Source organism: Urtica dioica, chromosome 7, assembly GCF_054948205.1.
Source record: "Urtica dioica subsp. dioica isolate 48M chromosome 7, U.dioica_male_clone48M_v1_H2, whole genome shotgun sequence".
NCBI classification, from domain to species: domain Eukaryota; kingdom Viridiplantae; phylum Streptophyta; class Magnoliopsida; order Rosales; family Urticaceae; genus Urtica; species Urtica dioica.
Genome location: NC_142762.1, coordinates 14,494,811 through 14,513,535, shown reverse-complemented (window position 1 = coordinate 14,513,535; position 18,725 = coordinate 14,494,811).

Genomic DNA, 18,725 nt, shown 5'->3' with positions numbered 1-18,725 from the left:
AATTTTGTATAAATACAAAATCAATTTTGTATAAATACAAAAGTAATCATCATTCACGCTAATGAGAATCAAAACAGAAAATTCCCAAATCTCATTCTCTCTCTAAGATTTTGACTTGGTATCAGAGCTCCGTGATTTTTTTTTCGAAGCAATCATCAATGGCGATTCCTCTCCGATCTCCACCAATTCCGCTCCATTTGCCTCCTCTTCGTTCTCATGCTCATCGTCAGCTTCGACGAGCTCATCCATGGCTGGATTATTCATCTCTGCTTCTACTCAGGCATCGCAAATGCGAATGTATCAGGCAGTGACTCCTCACATCAATCCTCTAGGTGTTCGTCTGGATCGCACCAATTTTCAGTTCTGGACAAGTCAAGTACTCTCTACGGCGAGAGCTCATGGTCTAGATGGATTCTTACTCGGTGAAGTTCCATGTCCTCCTTAGTTTATTGAATCCACGGATTCAAATGGAGATCGATTTCAAATCGCCAATCTAGACTACGTACTTTGGATACGACCAATTTTTTTTCTTTCTATCTAGGCTCTTTACTACCATCTCAGACACCATGCTAGGCATGTGAATCGCTGCAGAAGCTCTGCTGAGGTTTGGTCTACACTTGCGGCGTCATTCCACACGAACTCCAGAGCTCGCATAATGCAACTCGGATTCGCGCTTCAAAGCATTGCCGATAATCTTGGATCAGTTGGATCTATGATTTATGACGACGAACTTGTTCTGTACATACTTGGTGGCCTAGGTCATGAGTATGAATTAGTTGTGGTAAACTTAACGACTCGATCTGACAGAGTCTCCCTTCAAGAAGTTCAATTCTCTCTACAATCACAAGAAATGAGAATTGAGGCACAGAACACACACTTCAACTCAGATCCTCTCAATGATCTGATGGAAAACGTTGCGTTTCGCCGTGGAGGTCAATCCAACCACAATAATAAGAACTCCAATCAGAACTTCTCGAATGGCAATGGAAACTCTGACAATGGAGGAAGACGTGGCCGTGGACGTGGTGGTCGTAACTCAGGCCGTGGTAATCGACCGCTCTGCCAGGTATGTGGAAAACTCGGTCATGTCGTAGTCAAGTGTTTCCACCGCTTTGATCCGTCGTTCCAAGGTCAACAACAAAACAACAATCAGCCTTCTCAAAGCAATGGCAATCCTCAAGCTTTCATTGGTGCATCAAATGATGGTCCGAGCTCGCAGGAATGGTATCTCGACAGTGGAGCTACCAACCACATCACCTCCGAGCTCAACAACCTATCAATCCACAATGACTACACAGGCGCTAAAAAGCTAACAGTCGGTAATGGTTCTAAACTCCATATCGTACATATTGGAAATACAACTTTGAAGCTTGAAAATCCAAAAACACAACTTAACCTTAGGAACATCCTTCATGTACCAAAAATCACTAAAAATTTACTCAGTATATCTCAATTTACTCAAGATAACAATATATTGATTGAGTTTTTCTGTGATAAATGGTTCATAAAGGAAAAAACCACACAGATAGTCCTTCTGGAAGCAACTGTTAAGGATGGCCTTGACCAATTGGATCTCTCACAACTTTCATCACACCTTGCTGATGCTACGAGCTTTTGTGTCTAGCTATAAAAGTCCCTTATTCAATGTTGCTATTTCTAAGTTTGTTTCTAAGTCAGTGTCAGAGTCAGATTTTTTTTCTAAGTCTGGTCATTTTAAGTCCTTTGCGTGTACAACATCTAGCAACAACTCTAGTACTAAAGACATAAATATCTGGCACAAATGCTTTGGTCATCCATTGAAATATATTTTGTCTCATGTATTAAAATGCACAAATGTCTCTTTGTCTATCAATAAACTTGATTTTTGTGACTCTTGCACAGCTGGAAAAATGTATCAATTTCATTACTCACTGTTATCTCAAAATAATGGCATAATTTCAATAATTCACTCCGACTTGTGGGGTCCATTTCCACATGCTTCCTCAGATGGTTACAAATATTATGTGCATTTTGTAGATGATTTTTCAAGATTCACTTGGGTTTTTCCTCTAAAACTCAAATCTGACCTATGTCCAAACCTTCCTCAGATTCAACAAATTTATTGAAAGGCAATTAAACTCCAAAATAAAATGCCTTCAAACTGACTGGGGTGGTGAGTTCAGACCACTTGCCCCAATCCTAAACAGTTTAGGAATTCAGTTTAGACACCCCTAGCCTAGAACTCATCAACAAAATGGAAAAGCTGAGAGGAAGCATCAGCATATCATTGACCTTTCCTTGACCTTTCTATCTCAATCAAAAATGCCTTTAACGTTTTGGTGGGAAGCTGTTGTCTCTTCTGTTTTCACAATAAACAAACTTCCAACATCAACTTTAAGTCTCAAGTCACCCATTGAAATCATTATCTCAAAAGCCATATTATAAATTTTTCAAATTTTTTGGTTGTGCTTACTTTTCCTTCCTTAGATCATATCATGCAAACAAAGTCAATTCCAGGTCTTCAAAATGTATTTTTCTGGGATACAGTCCATTACACGCTGGTTACAAATACTTACATGAATCAGGGAGAGTCTTTATTGCCAGATCTGTTCTATTTAATGAAACTTGCTTCCTATATGTCAGTCTTTTCCAACCAAAAAGCACAGCCGTAGAACCGGTCCAACACAACTCCCAACCCACACCCTTCCCTTCCTTTTTCTAACAAATATCTCATATCCCTACTCCCAAGTCACCACAAATTCCCAGTCCTTGTCCATTAGTTTCCCACAATAACCATCAGCCTTCACCTGATTTCCCAGAGCTCTTGTCTCCACAAATCCCTAATCAATTAACCTCACAAATTGTACCCTACAGTCCACCCAATATGCAACCACTCATACCTCACATAGCTCAAACAATTGTTGGTGATTATTGCACCTTAAATAACCAATTAAATACGGATAATAATAATTACACTAACAAGAGCTAATTATTAATATGGTTACTAAACAAGATCTAGATTACTTAATTAATTAAACATAAGAATTTTCATCAAGATACCATATCAGATAAAAATACGAGTTTAAGAAAACTTACAGTTTTTGGCTCACGAACCGAAAGCTTTCACAATCCTTCTTCGTCTTGAACGTATAAGCCTCCACAAGATCAGGTCTGGAACTCCTCCTTCAAGGACACGATGTGATGACACCAAAGTCTTCTGAAACGTAATCTTCGAGGAAGATAAGACAAAAGAGGAGGCTTCGTTATATCTCACTAGATCTGGAAACGGGGTGTTTCCGATCTTTCTCTCTTATTTCTAAGAACGGAATTGAAGCCATTATGAGGGGAAGGAATAGAGTAATTAGGTCGGCACACTCAAGGGAGAGAGGCCACGAAATTCCTTGGCAATTAGGTTAAATTTTGTTTCTCATTAGCTCTCTATTTATAGCAGTTCAAAATGTATCTTATAGAATATTCCAGGATATTCTAGAAAATATTATTTCCTTTTATTGTTTTCACACTAGTGGATTAAATCTCAGCTCTTGGATCTCAACAAATGAATCCTATTTTTTCTCTCATCCGTCAGAGAAATATCTAGGATTTTATTTTATACAACAGTATAAAATATTTGCTGTTGAGAAAATTTAGGAAAATATTTTCTCCTAAATATTCTCCTTATATTTAGCCTAAATATTAGGAGAGAATATAGGACAATCATATCTCCTATTTATTCTCCTATATTTTAGGAATAGAAAAACAGAAAAATACTGGTTGGCACACCTGATAAAAAATCGCATACCAAAAGTAGGGAGGGCCCAAATTTTGTTTTTACAAAGCCCAATGGATTTAAACCCATTTAACACATATTTACTTGTCCAACAATAAATATAAAGTTTATTTACTTGATCTAGCAACAAATAAACAGCTTTACTATAAATATTTATTTAATTTCCAATATACCATTTTTGGATTTAATTGATGTCAATCACTATTACAACAAGTGAGATTATAATAATAATACATACTATCATATAAACGTTCTTAACCACCTTTATCGAAGCCGAATCGGGGACGATGGACCTAGTAGTAGAAGCTTAACAGTCTCGATAAAAGACAAAATATTCCTTTTACTTTTCTAATCGAATTGTCTAGTCATTTACAATACTCCACCGTGTATTCCAAGACTGAACCCAACTTTGATACTAGAATTATATTTACTCATCGTAACGAGTGTCCACTGATTTAGTCAGTAAGTGATCATGACCCTCCAGGTTCTGCCCGTATCGAGATAGGTCAATTTGTTCTGTTATACATTTCTCGTTACATATAAGCCCTAAGTATCGTTGCTTTCCCAGCGAAAGATTCAACCGAACGTAAGCCAACTTTGGAAGTGTGCACAATCAATCGGTTCTGGAATAAACCCTTAGGTGAGAGAACATTAACCTTCTTTCAGGAAGGATGGATTCCGTATTTGTAAAACACTTTCTTCTTCAATCATATCTCGATTCCCAAGACACCTATTTGATCAGCGTCTAACTAGCCTTTTACGTGGTGAGTCAAAGAAGCCGGTAACATGATCTAGAATTCCATGATTACTTCAGGATATTCCATCATAAACGGCCTCGGCTAGTGCATCGTAGCCGTCTTTAAACGACGTATCTATCCAAACCAAAGCCTGTCAAGGTCGTACACCTTCTGCAAGTGTATAATGCTCCCACTGAGTGATCAACCCTCACTCATGATCCACATATATGACTTTACATAAGGCTTTCCAAGCGCATATTAGTCATCGACCAAGTTTTAGTTCACCGCCCGATCTCGGATGCCCAACATGCGATCAGTTTGATACGGACTATAAATGATAGTTGTTATTGATTCTGAATGTTATCAGACCTCAACCCAGTAATCATATGATGCTAATAAAGTAACTTCTTATCTTATTTAGTAATCATCATCTTCTAGTGGGCAATTGTCCTAACAATCTCCCACTTTGACCAGAGAAGATAAGTTACCAGGATTGAGATTCCCATGGATTCTCAATTTTATCATACTCCATAACTTATGTCGGTTCGACTTATATCCCAAATATATATACATAGTCCATGGTAACATGCAAGCGTTCTTGACTCACCCCTCAATGTCAAGTCATTTTTATCTCGGAAATACGACGTTGTCAAAAGGGCTAATTTACAGTCCACTTATTGACAATGTCCTTAGCCTCAACTTTGAGCTCATACCCTATCAAACTAAGTATGTTTGAGACATTTATGGAACGAGCTTGTCGTTTCTAATCCTCAAGTTTCAGAAATTGTTTTAGCTCAGTCAATCGTGTCATCATTAAGTCTATTACACAACGGTAATAACTTTCTCAATGACATGTGTATAATTAAAAATAACACTTATCGATCATTCCAAGAATATCGATTACAAAAAAAAAAATCCATGAGTCATCATATGATTATTTGTTCGTTTTTAAAGATCTATCTTTTAATTATAAAAGGTACAATAGACTGGTTCCCAAAGTCAACAGAACATGCTCCTCAAAGGACAGTTCATCTTATTTTAAATAAGTTCCCAAATGACTGGTTCGTGGTATCAGAAAGAAGAGCAACATCGTTGCCAATGTCTCTTCTCAATGGCTCAATCCCTTAAGTACCAATCCGCTTGTTCGAACACATTCACTGTCCAATTTATAGATCTCTCAAATCCTTCAAGCTAATAGCTTGACAGGTTGATCTACTAAATAAGGATTTAATGACTTCAAACAAGTTAGCTTGATCTTCATTATTAAAGATCAATACTTTCATTTAATGAAAGATTTTGTTGATGATTAAAGACAAGGATCCATTAATGGATGTTTTCTACTTAATGGCAAGTAATGCATACTTACATTTATTGTACGATTTAATAGCGCTTATTAGATTCAATTAAGAATCTCATCATAAATGATGCATAAAATCATGTGATGGATTAAGCTATTTTAAATTCGTTCAATAGCGACAAGATTCTAATTAAAGATGCTCCCACTTATTAATTGATTATTTATGGCAAGTCAATAATTAATTACACTTCCATTCATATTATTGTCATGATAGCAATATTAATCCATATTAAAGGATTCCATCATAAATGATGGTAACAGTCTTGTGAAGGACATTGCTTTCATTATATTGTTCAATAATGGCGAGATTCTTATAAAGATGCTCCCATTAAATTCGTTGAACAATCATGGCTAGAATCCTTTAAAGGATGCTCCCACTCAATAATATGATTCTAGTGACTAGGATCCAATAAAGGATGCTTCCACTAAATCAGTTCTAGTGACTAGGTTCCATTCAAGGAAGCTCCCACTTAATTATTGAACTAGAGTGTCTAGGTTCTTATAAAGACCCTCCCACTCAATCAATGTATCATCAACACTAACTTTAAAGTTGTGTTATCTTTTTATCTCTTAATCACACAAATCATTTGTCGATATGAGATAATTATTTAGAGACTACCAGAGTTCTAAATAGTTCTTATTATTTCATAAAAGACATTTATAATAGCAATTTTAATAAAGCAATAAAAGCTAATTAAAATTCTAACGGAGATTATTAACTCGAATAATATAATATTGTGCACCTATATAGTTAATGAACAGAAACAAGGTCCTTCATATTCTATATTTAATTAAGGCTTAAGCATTTATGCATATCAAATATCATAAAGGCAATTTAAGGCAATTATAAATTAGTACAGAAATATTTAATGAGACATTCATATGTTAAAAAATAATGTAATAAAACATAAAGAAAGAAAAGATTCATCCTATCTGGAATAGTCATAAAAGACTACATTCCAGAAAACCTCGGATTATTTATGACACAACTCTTACGTTAAAAAATAAATCCAAAAATGAAAGTAATAAAACTAGCGGGAAATTTTAGATCTTGAGCTGGAGCATGAGCTTCTCAATAATTCAGGCTTGAATCCGACATTGCTCAGCAAGCTCACCAACACCATCGTATTCCTCCAGATCTATTCTGCAAAAAGAAAATAAGTATGCTCATGAATAATTATCCTCAAAAACAATTTTAGGATATCATGAATTTTTCGATACATTTCCAGCATTCTTCTTGTTCTTTTCAAGCTTGGCTATGTACAACGGACAGTTCCTCTTCCAATGGCCATCAGTGTTACAATGGTGGCATTTGCCCACCATTTCACGCTTCTTCTCTTTTCCTTTTCCACTTATCTTGAAGTTTCGCCTTTCCTTGTTAGCGGGAACTTTCCCCTTCGAAGTACTAGGACGTGCCTTTGATGAACCAGCTCCAGAAGACATGTTCTTCTTGGATTTCGGCAAAGAACTTGTTGTCGCACGAAAATGAACAACGATTAAATACCTCGGGCGGTTCGATCCAAGGCCGGACTAAGTGATCGCCCCCGGGCGAAAAATGGGAGCTCGTAGACCGAGCTGCACCCTCCAAACCCTGAGGTGTGTTTTGGGGGGTGTGACCGTGCCAAAGGTTGGCTGCCTACGTACCCTTTAGTCGGGATCAGGTCAGAACGTAGTTCAATTTGTGTGGGGAGGCTATCTTGGGCTCGGAGGCTTTGTGAATCCAAGGCTTTAGAGTAGGACCCGGCTCGTAGCTTCTAGTGAAGGCTTTAGAGGGGTCGCGTGCTCGTAGCTCGGAGTTCTAGCTCAAGGGCCGAGAAGCTGGAGGGCAGTGCGTACTGCAGGAGCTCGGGTCGCAGAAGAGGAGCGCGCTCCCTCTCGTGAAGGGGGGTCCTTGTTTCTGAGCCGAGGGACGAGGAGTGCGTGTTCTTGGAATGTTACAAGAGCACGAGAGAGGTACTGTTCTCGAAGAAGTATGTATTCTTAAAAAATGTATCAATTCTCAGGGCTGAATCAGCGTGTGTTTTTTCTCCCCTAGGGGGGGTATTTATAGTGTTTGAGGGAAGGCCTTGGGCCGGCCCCTTGAGGCCCACCGGGTGGCCGGGAGCGAGGCGCGCGAGGCCTCACGCCTCAGAGGGCGCAGGGCGCGTGGGACATGTCGCCTGGACGGGCGCGGGGCGTGCCAGGCGCGGGACTTGGCCGGGCGCGGCGTGCCCGGCCGAGGTGGCAAGAACGCTCGGCCGAGGTGGCAAAGACGCTCGACCGGGGTGGCCGAGCTGACGAAGACGCTCGGCCGAGCTGGCGAAGGTGCTCGACCGAGGTGGCCGAGCTGACGAAGGCGCTCGACCGAGGTGGCCGAGCAGGCGAATGCGCTCGACCGAGGTGGCCGAGCTGGCGAAGGCGCTCGACCGAGGTGGCCGAGCTGGCGAAGGCGCTCGACCGAGGTGGCCGAGCTGGCAGGGACACCCGGCTGAGGCAGCAGAGGCGCTCGGCCGGGGTGCCGAGGTGCGCGCAGGCCGGGAGGTGTTGGAATCGATCTAGGGTTTGAGAAAAAGTTTAACGCTTCGTTAAGCGGCGGAATTTTAAAAATTTTCTTTTAAAGTAAAACTAGTTTTTACTAACCTAGACAAGAGCATATGCATGTAAATAAAAACTAATATGAGCTATAAAAGTTACTAACCTTTTTGATGCTTGAACGTTGGTGAGCCTTTGGAAGGTTGGCAACGTTCGTCTCCCCTCGCAGCACGTCTCTCTTTTCTTTCCTCGGGAACTCGAGCAACCACGATAGTTTCTATCACTGAATCACTCGAAAAGAAGGAATCAGTGAGTGGGCACTTTTAAACACTACGACTTGAGAACGAGTCTCGAAGTCGCAGAGCTAAAGACTAGGTCGAGTGAGGACCTAGGTGCCAAGACAAGAGAAAACCGAAAATAAACTAGAGAGAGAGAGAAGAGGACTTCGGCCAAGTTCTAGAGAGAGAGTCTCTCAAATCTCTTAAACTTGGATGAATGAAAATGAGAAGAATGAGGCTCCTATTTATAGGAGAGGTCTCACCTTCAATAAGGTAGTTTCCTCTTCTATAGAATATCACATATTCATGAGCAAAATAACCTTTATTTCCCATTCCTCTTAGGCGCCCAAGGCAGCCTTCTAGAAGGCTAGGATTTGTTTCCTTTTTTGTTCCTTGGCTTGCCTATTAGTCTCTTGGCCGATTCCCTTGTGCATCTAATATGCAAATTTGTTTCCTCTTTTTCTTTTGGCAAGTATCTAAATACATTTATGCACAAAATAATCTCTCTTTCTTGGGTATTATGGGCGCCCAACATTTCTAGAAAAGACTTCTAGAATTTTCTTCACTTGTTCATGACAACATAAGAAAAGGCCCATTTAGAATTTTCAAATAAAATTCTTATGAAATGAAATTAATTCACAAGGCCCAATGATCAAGTCATGGCCGAGTGAAACATGTCACAAAATGACCTTGTCAAAAAAATTTATTGACATTCATTTCATCCTTTGTCTCAAAAGACAAAAATACCCTTTTAACTATTTTCGTTCTTGTTTTGGCTTAGCTTCCAGTTTAACTATTCCTACCGATGTGATTCGTGACAGTGACCTCATGGACCCAAATGAACAAAGCTTTAGCTAAACACTTGGACTCAAAAGTTCACAAACCTTTTCCAAGTTTAGCTTAATGCCAACTGACTCCACTAAAGAGCTGACACTGAAAATCTCTCGGTTCAAATGAATTTATTTTCTACTCAAGAATTCGACCTAATTATGATGAGCGGATCCACTGAATATTATCTATGTTTACCCTTCATGAATGTCATCAGCTAGTCGGGATTTACTAAATTACCAATTTACCCTTCTAGCTGTTATTTCCTCAACTCCTTTGTCGCTTGTGAATAAGTTAGAAACAATGCATTGACGAGGAGCTAACAAGTCACATTGTTTCATCCAAAAGAGTCAAGACTCAATTTGGACACTGGCCAGTTCATTTATTCACACTCCAAGGAACAAAGCATGAGGTGACATACATTGCATTTCAGCAATCTTGTACATGAATTCCATATCTATGAGAACTTCACAAAGTTACTCATGACAGACTCACAACTTAGTACTTCACCAATAGGCCTTGTTCGGAATCACATAGTGAGTCCGAACTTTGACTTTCTCAAATGAGAATACTAAGATGTGAAATGGCATGTCTCATTTCAGGATTAAGGTAAGCATGATGCAATTCATACATAGTGACTTCGAGACATAAGAGGTTAAATGGTTTGTTCTTATCTTGTCTCTAGAAGTGCACTGGTCAATTCAGTACCTTCGGAAGATACCTAGAAGAACTATAGAGTTCCTAACTCTCAATGCCTCATAACCAGACATCATAGATTCTTCTAACAATCATACTGAGGTCAATAGTCCTTTGACCCTAAGATTGCGAATATATCGTTTTAAGCAAACTACGAAGAGTTTGTTCATGCAAATCTACATTTGTCTCTTTGTAAGTTGTTAAGTTTGTTTATGGACTAAAAGACTATGGTTTTATCATAAAGCTTCAGACAAGGAAGATTGAATGAACGTTTCAACTTTATTAATGAATGAATAGGCAATTACAAGCAAGAGTCTTCATGAGACTTTATTACATCAAATGTTCAAAATAAAGACTACAACTCTTCTTGTGGGCACCATTGACAACAAACTCCCACTTGACTCAAAGAAAGTGTGTGTAGTCCTTCATGCCTAATCCCTCACGATGTTGGTCGAAGACCTTGTTCGCTAGGGCCTTGGTGAATGGATCTGCGAGGTTGTCCACCGTTGAGATCTTCTTCACTTCCACATCTCCGCGCTGCACGATCTCTCGAATCAAATGGTACTTCCTCTCAATATGCTTAGAGCGTTTATGGCTTCTAGGTTCCTTTGAGTTAGCGACAGCCCCACTATTATCACAATAAAGGGTCATGGGCTCGTCGACGTTTGGAACAACTTCCAAATACTTAAGGAATTTCTTAAGCCATACAGCCTCTTTGGATGCTTCACAAGCAGCCACATATTCTGCCTCCATTGTGGAGTCAGCAATGCAAGATTGCTTAATACTCCTCCACACGACAGCTCCACCATTAAGGATGAACACAGATCCCGAAGTGGATTTCCTGGAATCCTTATCCGCTTGAAAATCGGAGTCGGTATATCCCGTCATAGTCAGGTCAGTACCTGAGTATGTAAGCATCAAGTTCCTAGTTCTTCGAAGATACTTAAGAACATGCTTAACAGCAATCCAGTGCTCGGGTCCAGGGTTGGATTGGAAACGACTAACTACGCCAACGGCGATACAGATGTCAGGTCTAGTGCAAAGCATAGCATACATAAGGCTTCCTACGGCAGAGGCGTAAGGAATTTTCCTCATGTCTTCAATCTCTTGTGCAGTCTTGGGAGACTGGTCCTTAGAGAGTGAAACTCCATGCCTAAAGGGTGTTTGACCCCTCTTGCAGTCTTGCATCGAGAAGCGATCCATCACCTTATCAATATAAGATGCTTGAGAGAGCGACAAGGTCCGGTTTTTCCTATCTCGAAAGATTTGGATTCCCAGAATGTACGCGGCTTCTCCTAGATCCTTCATGTCGAATTGCTTTGCTAGCCAGACCTTAACCTCAGATAACTTACCCACGTCATTACCAATGAGTAGTATATCATCGACATATAGTACCAGAAACACAACTTTGCCTTCGTGTATTAACTTGTAAACACAAGGCTCATCTATTGACTGTTCAAAGCCGAAGCTCTTTACAGTTTCATCGAATCTAATATTCCATGACCTAGATGCTTGCTTTAGTCCATAAATGGATTTAAGCAACTCACAAACCTTGGTCTCTTGACCTTTATCCACGAAACCGTCTGGTTGAGCCATGTAAATGCGCTCGTCAAGATTGCCATTCAGAAAGGCTGTCTTGACATCCATTTGCCAGATCTCATAGTCGAGAGCTGCAGCTATGGATAGGAGTATGCGGATGGATTTAAGCATCGCGACTGGCGAGAAGGTTTCTTCATAGTCAATCCCTTCTTGTTGGGTATAACCCTTCGCCACAAGTCGTGCTTTGAACGTCTCGACGTTCCCATCAGGACCCCTTTTCTTCTTGTATATCCACTTACACCCTACGGGTTTAATCCCTTCAGGAAGGTCTACAAGTTTCCAGACTTTGTTGACATACATCGAGTGCATTTCAACTTTCATGGCGTCAAGCCAAAGGTTTGATTCGGAACAAGCCATTGCTTGGCTATAGGAAACAGGATCATCCATGTCGGAGACGGCTACAAGAGAGTCTCCATAAGACATGTACCTGTCAGGATTTTGAACAGCCCTCCCACTACGTCGAAGTACTACTTGACGAGATTCTGATGAGTTAGGTTGTGTTTCAGTTGGGGTAAAAACAGTTCTTACAGATGAGGTAGAAGCTTCCTCACCCAACTTTTCTTCAAGCACAATTTTGCTTCTAGGTTTTGCATCCTTCATAAAGTCCTCCTCAAGGAAACGAGCATTCGCGCTAACGAAAGTCTTATCGTCCTCGGGACTATAGAAAGTAAAACCTTTGGTTTCCTTCGGATATCCTACAAACAGGCACAATTCTGACCTACTAGCCAACTTGCTAGTCTTTTGCCTCAGCACGTGTGCAGGGCAACCCCAAATTCGGATGCGGCCAAGATTCACTTTACGGCCAGTCCATCTCCATAAGAGTTCGGTTTCTTCTCTCTGACACTCCGTTTTGTTGAGGTGTGCCAGGCGCGGTAAGCTGAGAAGCGATACCTTCTTCTTTAAGAAAGTCATCGAACTCTCCAGACATATACTCACCACCTCGATCAGATCGAAGGGTTTTGATCACTTTGCCAGTTTGCTTTTCCACTAAAGCCCTAAAGACCTTAAATACGTTAAAGGTCTCGGATTTGTGTTTAAGCAAATAGACAAACCCATATCTTGAGTAGTCATCATTGAAGGTAACGAAGTGTTCGTATCCTCCACGTGCCTGTTGGTTGAGCGGACCACATACATCAGAATGTATTAGTTCCAGCAACTCAGTGGCTCTTCGACCCTTATCGGAGAAAGGTCGCTTAGTCATTTTTCCTTCTATGCAGGATTCACAAGTAGGTAGTGAACCTATTGCAGAGGCTTGGAGTGGACCATCCCTCACAAGTCTCTTAATCCTATCTAGACTGATATGACCAAGTCTTAAGTGCCAGAGGTATGTTGATTTTGTTAGATCGGAGGATTCAGAAAGTTTGATCCTCTTTGGCTCCCTAATTAGATCGTTATCTATTTCGGTGTCTAAGAGAGAAGGTTGAGTGGGATAGATGTAAAAAAGACCATTCTTCATACATGCATCAGTGACAAAAGAATTAGAAAAAGAAATACGAATTCCATTCTTGATAAACTTTAAATAATAATCTTGCTCGAAAAGTTGAGCAACAGATACTAGGTTTTTCCCAAAGGAAGGAACATAATAAACATTATTCAAATTTAAAGTTCGATCTTCAAAAGATAGCGTCACGGATCCCACAGCCTTCGCAGACACCACGCTCTCATCACCCCATTTGAAGCAGAAGTCGCCATCCTCTAAGCTTTTGCTTTTCCTAAAACCAGTCAAGGAGCAGCAAATATGGTTAGTAGCAGCGGAGTCAATAATCCACGATGATACATTATCAGCTACTAAACAGGCTTCAGTAACAAGTACAATACCTTTAGCTTTGGTTTTGAGGTAGGCGGGACAGTTCCTACGCCAGTGACCAGGCTCGTTGCAGTGGTGGCACTTGTCTTTAGACTTGTCCACCTTCGGAGCCTTTGGCGCCTTCTTCTTCGTTTGAACCTTAGGTTGGTTCTTCTTCTCGGCATTGCGAGGTCTCTTCTTAGATCCAGAGGTGGAGGCAGTAGCATGTACTTCTCCTTGAGCCCTCTTTTTCTTAGTGAGTGCCTCAGCGGTTTGAAGTTCCTTCATGAGCTCGGTAACAGTGTACTCCAGCTTGTTCATGGAATAGTTCAACTTGAAGGTATCAAAGGTTTCGGGGAGAGTTTCCAAGATCATATCTATTTTGGTTTCCCCATCAATCTCAGATCCAAGAATCTCCATCTCGTTGAGATAGCTAATGATCAGCATCATATGATCTCTAACGGGAGTTCCAGCCTTCATACGACAGTTCATGAATTGTCGGACCGCTTGTTGCCTAGCTTGACGTCCTTGTCCTCCAAACATCTCATGGAGATTGTAGAGCATATCGGTGGCAGTTTCATAATCACGATGTTGTTGTTGCAACACATTGTTCATCGATGCCAAAATATAGCATCTCGCAATCTCATCGGATCGAAGCCAGGTCGCCAGGACGTCTTTCTCCTCTTGCGTCGAATCATCATTCGTTTGAGGACAGGGGGTGGTGAGAACCCATTTGTGCTTGTCGACAGTAAGGACTATGTCGAGGTTACGTTTCCAGTCGACGTAATTGTCGCCTTCGAGTTTATTCGAGGAAAGAATTGTAGAGAGAGGGTTGAGAGACATATTGCCTATAAAAGTTGAAACAAGTTTATGATTAGTCTTTGGTTTAGGATTTAAGTTTCATTAAAACTTTTGTAAAACCCAAAGGTGTTATAAACCAAACGATAATTTACTCCCTCAAGAGAAGACCGCAAAAAATCTCCATTTATAAGTAAATGACACATCATTAATGCTAAGCCAAGATGTCAGTACATCATTTTGACTAGCCACCTTGTAAATTGGTTTGATCACTCACATCCTTTCGCAGAGCCTTAAGGAAGGATACTAGGGATTGAGCCTAAGTGTGCAACCAACCACTTAGTCCAAAAGATCAGCTTTGAAAAACAATCCCCCAAGGGGAGGCCTTGCCATCATTGCATCACTCTCGGACGTAGCTCATTGAGCAATGATCGAAGTAATAACGCCTTGGAGTACTCACATTTAAGTGAGGGTCGCAAGAGCGGCTCTTAGTCCCACGTTATTGCATCTTTCACTAGTGTTGGGGATCGCGGGTTACAAACAACGAATATAACCCTCCCACTTAGTTTTTGGAGTTGGTTCATCGACTCTTTTAAGTTCGGAAACAAATTTCCTAGTTAGAGAGCGACAGAGCGGACAACTAGAAGAGAATCCTAGATCGACATGTTCAGAGCAGTATTAGTGCATAAAGGCACAAGGGACATACTCGATCTTTTCCTATTTTCTATTTCGGGAAAGTGCGTGAGGGAAGTGTGAACTTCAACTCACTCGAACACTTGAAAGTTTGAGATTACACATCTTTTTATTTTTCGGCTTGTCTACAAGGAGACCTCCCACTCAAAACTTCAAGAGCATATAGATTTTGAACATATGTGATATAGATATAGTTTTGAAAACATTTTGAAAACTTATTTGATTTGGATGACAAAATATTTTCAAGTTTGAAAGTGAAAACGGTTTTTCAAAATTCAAACTAGTTTTGTAAAAATTCAATTTCAATTAAACTTTCAAAAATCAAAACATTTTAATCTTACACATCATGTTTATAATCATATGAAAAACATTTTTGCTCAAGAAAGTTTTCTCATTAGAGTTCTATAACTCATGGTAGTGGGGTTTGAAAATCCGGATTTCTAAAAAACTGGAGTTTCAGACAGCCGCGCACCTCGGAGTAAAATCGCCATAACTGGCGGCTCCGATGTCCTTTTGAGCCGAAACCGGTGGCATTGGACAGAGGACAGACAGAGCTTTAATTTGATTCAAGAATAATTAAATTTCGATTTCTGAGCAGAGAGTTATGCCGCTTTTAATGCGGGTTTACATTCCAGCTCGAAGAAAAAGAAATAAATTAAAGCTTTGTCCTTTTAGGTGCGAAAAAGAATCGAGTGTAACGGAATGTTTTATGAAGTTGTTTAAAGCTTTTATTTGTGTTTTATTAGCAGGGTAATAACATAGAATAAAAGAAATAACAACATGCATAAAACGATTCAAGTAAATAAACGAAACTAGCAAGAAAATAAAACTAGTCACAAAATTTACTCGAAAAATCTCAAACCTTTAAAACACGTTTTTCAATATAAAAAATTAAAAACTCTTAGAACTGATTCTAATGTGTTTTAACATCATCCCAAACTCATAGAAAAGCAACATGGTTTTTAATTTAAAGGCATGAGCAATAAATTAAAAAAAATCTAAGATTACAATTCTAACTTGTCACAAAATTAGTAAACTTTCGAAAACGATTTTCAAGCTCATAATTTAAAAACATGCACATGCATTCCTTTGACCATAGCTCTGATACCATTTGTTGGAATCGATCTAGGGTTTGAGAAAAAGTTTAACGCTTCGTTAAGCGGCGGAATTTTAAAAATTTTCTTTTAAAGTAAAACTAGTTTTTACTAACCTAGACAAGAGCATATGCATGTAAATAAAAACTAATATGAGCTATAAAAGTTACTAACCTTTTTGATGCTTGAACGTTGGTGAGCCTTTGGAAGGTTGGCAACGTTCGTCTCCCCTCGCAGCACGTCTCTCTTTTCTTTCCTCGGGAACTCGAGCAACCACGATAGTTTCTATCACTAAATCACTCGAAAAGAAGGAATCAGTGAGTGGGCAATTTTAAACACTACGACTTGAGAACGAGTCTCGAAGTCGCAGAGCTAAAGACTAGGTCGAGTGAGGACCTAGGTGCCAAGACAAGAGAAAACCGAAAATAAACTAGAGAGAGAGAGAAGAGGACTTCGGCCAAGTTCTAGAGAGAGAGTCTCTCAAATCTCTTAAACTTGGATGAATGAAAATGAGAAGAATGAGGCTCCTATTTATAGGAGAGGTCTCACCTTCAATAAGGTAGTTTCCTCTTCTATAGAATATCACATATTCATGAGCAAAATAACCTTTATTTCCCATTCCTCTTAGGCGCCCAAGGCAGCCTTCTAGAAGGCTAGGATTTGTTTCCTTTTTTGTTCCTTGGCTTGCCTATTAGTCTCTTGGCCGATTCCCTTGTGCATCTAATATGCAAATTTGTTTCCTCTTTTTCTTTTGGCAAGTATCTAAATACATTTATGCACAAAATAATCTCTCTTTCTTGGGTATTATGGGCGCCCAACATTTCTAGAAAAGACTTCTAGAATTTTCTTCACTTGTTCATGACAACATAAGAAAAGGCCCATTTAGAATTTTCAAATAAAATTCTTATGAAATGAAATTAATTCACAAGGCCCAATGATCAAGTCATGGCCGAGTGAAACATGTCACAAAATGACCTTGTCAAAAAAATTTATTGACATTCATTTCATCCTTTGTCTCAAAAGACAAAAATACCCTTTTAACTATTTTCGTTCTTGTTTTGGCTTAGCTTCCAGTTTAACTATTCCTACCGATGTGATTCGTGACAGTGACCTCATGGACCCAAATGAACAAAGCTTTAGCTAAACACTTGGACTCAAAAGTTCACAAACCTTTTCCAAGTTTAGCTTAATGCCAACTGACTCCACTAAAGAGCTGACACTGAAAATCTCTCGGTTCAAATGAATTTATTTTCTACTCAAGAATTCGACCTAATTATGATGAGCGGATCCACTGAATATTATCTATGTTTACCCTTCATGAATGTCATCAGCTAGTCGGGATTTACTAAATTAGCATTTTACCCTTCTAGCTGTTATTTCCTCAACTCCTTTGTCGCTTGTGAATAAGTTAGAAACAATGCATTGACGAGGAGCTAACAAGTCACATTGTTTCATCCAAAAGAGTCAAGACTCAATTTGGACACTGGCCAGTTCATTTATTCACACTCCAAGGAACAAAGCATGAGGTGACATACATTGCATTTCAGCAATCTTGTACATGAATTCCATATCTATGAGAACTTCACAAAGTTACTCATGACAGACTCACAACTTAGTACTTCACCAATAGGCCTTGTTCTGAATCACATAGTGAGTCCGAACTTTGACTTTCTCAAATGAGAATACTAAGGTGTGAAATGGCATGTCTCATTTCAGGATTAAGGTAAGCATGATGCAATTCATACATAGTGACTTCGAGACATAAGAGGTTAAATGGTTTGTTCTTATCTTGTCTCTAGAAGTGCACTAGTCAATTCAGTACCTTTGGAAGATACCTAGAAGAACTATAGAGTTCCTAACTCTCAATGCCTCATAACCAGACATCATAGATTCTTCTAACAATCATACTGAGGTCAATAGTCCTTTGACCCTAAGATTGCGAATATATCGTTTTAAGCAAACTACGAAGAGTTTGTTCATGCAAATCTACATTTGTCTCTTCGTAAGTTGTTAAGTTTGTTTATGGACTAAAAGACTATGGTTTTATCATAAAGCTTCAGACAAGGAAGATTGAATGAACGTTTCAACTTTATTAATGAATGAATAGGAAATTACAAGCAAGAGTCTTCATGAGACTTTATTACATCAAATGTTCAAAATAAAGACTACAACTCTTCTTGTGGGCACCATTGACAACAGGAGGCCGGGCGCGCGGGAGCGCGCTTGGGGGGCGGTAGGTCGGGGCGCAGGAGTGCGCGCGCGGGCCGGGAGGCCGGGGCGCAGAGTGCGCGCGAGCCAGGCGCGATAGGGCGCGCTGAGGCCCATTGGGCCGGGGGCCTCAGGGCCGGGGGCGCAGGTGCGCGCGCGGGCCGGGAGGCCGGGGCGCAGAGTGCGCGCGAGCCAGGCGCGATAGGGCGCGCTAAGGCCCATTGGGCCAGGGGCCCCCAGGGCCGGGGGCGCAGGTGCGCGCGTATCGGCCGTGCTGGGCCGTGGGTGCGTCGGGGCGCTCGAGCCTGGTGGGCCGGGGCCCGTTGGGCTTCCGGCCGGCAAAGCCCGGCCGGCCTTGAATCGTTTTTGAATTT